We start from the raw sequence: 5,378 nt of genomic DNA, 5'->3' as shown, positions 1-5,378 counted from the left end.
AGCCTTAACAGGCTTCCCTTGCTTCTTGTGGTTCTGTCCCACAGTACTGTGTCCATATGGCCACCGTGTTCAGCCGAGGCTGGCAGATTTATAACTGCCTTCTACCCTTCTAGATACTATCTTCAGTGTATTGTTCTGTCTTGAACATTTTTTTTCATGTTTTGTTTTTTCCAAACTTATCACCTTTCCAGAATCTTAAGGGAAGGGGAATGACAACATGTCAGAACTTTAGGTAGATTTATTCATATGTTACTCTCCCTACCACCCTGACAAGGTGTTGTTCTACCCATTGTGAGATCATTGATGGAGACATTTTTCAAGGTGTCCCAGAGGGATTGAAAGAAGGGGGTGCCTTTGAGATGTCATGTGATGGAAAGATTCCCTGGATGGAAGGTATGTAAGTCCTCCAGGAAGGACCACCAAAAGTTTGTTCTCCCTGGTAGAAAAAACTGGAGGCCCTCCTGCAAGGGTGCCCCAGCCGAAAATCTTTACATGAGTTTATATTTGGGTCCTAGACCCTCTTCCAGACTGCAGGCTGGGTAGTTTGTCTTAACTACACACAATGCCTCTTTCTGAACCCTGCCTGGAAGGACTGGGTAGCTGCATTTCATTTTCTGGCAGGTCCAGGGCCCTGGGAGGCCTATGGGCTTGGTGGTACCTTTAGAAGTCTGACCTCTGACAAATGACCTCTGGGTTTTTACCAAAGATCCTTTCCTCCTGCCAGGCATGAAAGAGGCAGAGCCTGGGCTCTAAAACTGTGGGTGACTTGATGGTAACTAGCATAGGTTGTTATCTGATGACCCAAGGACTCCTTGGTCCCTTGGCACTGTGTAAGACCACAAGACATTTGCCCAACCACAGCAGAGGTAGCCCCAAGAATAACTAAGATTGAATTTCTCACAGGTCAAGTGAAATGGGGAACCAGAGCCAGGTGGTTGATATAAAGAAAGTCAAGATGTTTCTTGCACACCTGAATTTATAGAGTGACATTAATATGGGTTACTTATAAACAAAGTAATTAAAGCTCAGAGAGTTTAAATAACACATCCCAGACTACACAGCTAATAAGCAGCAGAGTTAAAAATTGAATGTACTTTTCCTTCCACAATCCAGGCTTTTCCCATTCTAACTTGCTACCTCTCAGGCATTATGAGAATGGCATTCTTTTCTGAAATTACTGCCAACCAAACCACTTGTAGTTAATCAAGACTGTCAATTTTGCTTTCTGAATGTTTCTCAAAACTTTTCATGTTCTCCACATTCACTGCCAACACCCTAGGCCATCATCTCCTACCTACACATTTGTAATAGCTTCCTAACTAGTCTCCTTGTATTCACTCTTCTCCATCCCACTCCGTTCCCCATTTCCACACAATCCAGAGTGGTCTTCTTCCAAAAGAAAGCTGATCATATTCCTGTCCTATGTAAAATGCTTCACTGGGTTCATGATGTTTTAGAATTTAGCCCCAAATCTCTAACCTGGTGATTATCTATCCTATAACCACCTTAGCAGCTTCATCTCCTGCTGTCATCCCCCAACTCTGTGCTTCAGCCACAGGACCTTTGCACATGCTGTTCCAAATGCCTCAAACACTCTCCTGTGTTCTTTCCCTATCCTTCCAGATCTTGTGTCAAATCCCATTTTCTCAGTGAAACTTCGCTTGATTCCCCCAGGTCAGGTCTTTTGGTTTTTACTTTCATAACATTCAATACTTTTTCTTCACAGCACTTAATACAGATGATACTTAATTATTAACTTTTTGGTTATTAGATTAACATCTGTCTCTCTTATTAGACTGTTAGCTCCATGAGGAAAGGGACAATATCTAGTGAACCAACTAGCTTGTGGACTGACACCTAGTGGGTGCTCAATAAATACATATTGAATGAATGAATAAACTTTAAGAAGATAAACATAAACCAAAGAAGGGGCAAAGGAAAGGGTGGCAATCATCTATGGTTCTGAGTTTACTTTGATGGCCTTTCTTACACAGAGGGAATTGTGGAGAACAGAGATTTCAATATTTTTTAAAAAATAAGTAGGTATGGAGGTGATGTTTTCTAACTAGGGTATTGATATACAGCTGAATTATATTAATTTCTGTACAGGAAAAATACTTCAGAACAGCCTGTGACTGGCTTCATCTGGTCCACACTAATTTCCAGAAAAAGTGAATCACAGTGAAACTGAAGAAAGAGAAATATTCCAAATAAGGCAATGGAAAAGGACAGACTGTGATTAGCTTTGTCTCAATGCTGCCTCACACAATTCAATGCTACTTGTATTGATTACAAAAGGAAATGAACATTTCTATTGTTAATTTCATTTTCTCTCAACTGGAAATTGAAATAGGCTTTCTAGATAGTAACACTTAAAAAAATTCCAGAACCAAGCTATGATCTTTTTTAGGGCTTGACCAAGGTGTAACCTGAGTTAGAAGAGACCTTCTCTTTAAATAACTCATATCTTTGGCTTGATGAAAAGACACGGGCTGTTTGTTTTCTTCTCAGAAAATTTGTGGGTTTTTTTTCAAGGTTCCCTTTGCTTTATGAAATAGATAATTCACAAACGCTTTCTCTATTCTCCACACAATTCTGTTATTTAGTTGGAAATGTATTTCTAAGGAAAGAAAGGTTACCTTTATGTGTTAAAAATGCACCTAGAATTTGTTTTAATCAGATGTGGTAAGACCACAGACGTGGACATGATTGTCATGAAGGAAGATGTTTATCCTCCCTAAACCCTAAATACAGGAGGCATACCACTCCGTCCACACAGGGCCACATGGGGAAGGACCAGGGACAGTCAGGAGGCACAAGAGTGGGAGAGGGCAGAGCATGGCCCAGAGCCTTATGGAGATTCTTTCTTTTGGAAAGGAATGGCCAGGCAGAGTAGGGACACTGAAGAGATTTAGGACTGGGTGGTTTGAATAATTTCAGCAGGCTCTGGGCTATTTGGGTGGTCCCTAATTGCCAGCACCTGGCCCTGGGGCATTTTAGGGCAGGGAGAATACTGGTTTGATGTGTGACAGTTTGATAAGGAGAGGGTTGGGGTGAGAGCGCTGGATTGTCTGGATTGGTTGGTTTGTTTGTATATCAAAAGGGTACTTGCAGGGGAGTCGTTTGTTTTTTCTAGGAATTAGCTGGCCCTGGGGATGGGGTGGGGAACAGTCTCTCCAGGATCAAGACCCCAAATACCAGAGCATCAAATACAGAGAAAACAAGTCAATACACCTTAGGATAAGCTGACTGAGGCTTTCTCAGCGGGTTTGTTTGGTTATTTTTTTCAGAGCGTTCCTTTTAGCTCGCTTCCTTTTTCCTTTCCTTTCCTTCCCTCATCTCCTCCCCGTTCCATCCTAGTGACTATTTATTGAGGCCCTATTGTCTGTGTGTCAGGCACTGTGTCTGGAGCTACAGATGTCTGCAGGCACAGTTCTTGCCCTCAGGAAGCTCATAGTCTTGTGGGGAGGGTGGACATCAGCCTTGTGGTGGGGTTGGAACTTCAAGAATCTTTTCAGACTTGCTTTCAACAAGTTTTTCTCCCTCTTTGCTGGTGTTGTCATATCTACCTCTAACATTTCCTGTCCACTTCTGCTTTCTGGGCTACCTGATAGTGAAGAATTGCAGTAAATAAAAGGAAAAGAGGTCTGGCTGAGTTTTAAGGGTCTCCTACCTATGAGATGTTGGGCCTTAGGAATGGGACTTGTACCTTCTTTGTAATAATGGTGGAGTTTTGTTGCAAGCAATTGTGCTGGCCAGAATTCTCTAGTGAGTGGAGGTATCATTTTCTATTTCATCTCATCTGGAAAATGTGTAACACTATTCCCCAAGGACGTCAAGCAAATGAGTTATGGCAGAGACAAAGTAACGCATAACAGGGAATACCTGTATTTCCCCCATTTGACATTTATGTACTTTGACCACTCCCGTGGCAGGGGCATTGAAGGATAAAGTAAGATGGTGCATAAGAATGCCTGGCACATGGGACACCAATTCATGGGAACTGTTTTCAGAGCCAGTGCATTTTCTTTGCAACACCTGATCTCACTGTGGACCAGAGCTGTGGCTGCTTCAAGAGCCCTGATTTTGTTTGCTTGTGGGTAGGAAATTCCTTTCATCTATGTGTATCTCAAATTTTGATTTCACTCTTGCATGATCACTTAGCTGGATAAAAAGTTCTAGGTTGTCTGTTGTTTTTGCTAAGCATTTCTGATATCTTGCTACCGCTGAGAATTCTATGGCCAGTGTAAATAATTTTTATTTTATTTTATTTATTTATTTATTTTTTTCCGTTACGCGGGCCTCTCACTGTCGTGGCCTCTCCCGTTGCGGAGCACAGGCTCCGGACGCGCAGGCTCAGCGGCCATGGCTCACGGGCCCAGCCGCTCTGCGGCATGTGGGATCTTCCCAGACCAGGGCACGAACCCGTGTCCCCTGCATCAGCAGGCAGGCTCTCAATCACTGCGCCACCAGGGAAGCCCGTAAATAATTTTTATAATCTGCTTTTTCTCTCTGGTAGCTTCATGGATACCTGTTTATCCCTGATGTTCTAGAATAGCACTTTTATTGCTCTAAGTGTAGTTTTATTCTTATTTTTCCTTCTTGGATTTTAGAGTGAATTTTCTATCTGAAGAATCATGCCTTTTAACAATTCTGGATAATTCTCAACTGTCATCACCTTAAACATCACTTCACTACCATTTAATCCAGTGTCTTCTTTTTGAGCATTACTTGTATTTATTTTGGATTCTCTCAATGTTATTATCCACATCTCTTAACTATCTCTGTGATACATTCTGGGCAAATGCTGCAGTTATGTTTTCCAGTTTAATAATTCTTTCTTCACCTGTGTCCAGCCTAGAGTTTATCTCATGCATTGACTTCTAAATTTCATTGACTACAGTTTTCCTCAGAGTTTTAGTTGGCAATTTTTTATATCCAATTATTCTTGTTTTTCTTCTGCCTATTATGGATTTATAATTTCTTTTTTCTTTAATGGAATTGCTCATTTATTTGTCTCTTTTAACATCCTTAGAACATTCAGTGTTTTTTTTCCATGCAGCTTCATCAAATTCCACGGCACAGAAATAACGTAAAAGAACCATGAGACTTTGGACAATGGGCATCTCAGTGAGAACCAGTGGAGACTAGAGATCTGAAACTTCCTCAGATATTTAGCTCTGAGTAAAATCTCTGGCTCCTTTTTTAGCGGGGCACGGAAGTAGGAATTGGATTGTGGGGGAAGGCATTAAGAGGCCTTTAGTAGGGGCTTCCCTGGTGGCGCAGTGGTTGAGAGTCCGCCTGCCGATTCAGGGGACAAGGGTTCGTGCCCCGGTCCGGGAGGATCTCACATGCCGCGGAGTGTCTGGGCCCGTGAG

Source organism: Physeter macrocephalus, chromosome 5 (assembly GCF_002837175.3).
Source record: "Physeter macrocephalus isolate SW-GA chromosome 5, ASM283717v5, whole genome shotgun sequence".
Taxonomy (NCBI): domain Eukaryota; kingdom Metazoa; phylum Chordata; class Mammalia; order Artiodactyla; family Physeteridae; genus Physeter; species Physeter macrocephalus.
Note: the sequence above shows the minus strand (reverse complement) of the source record.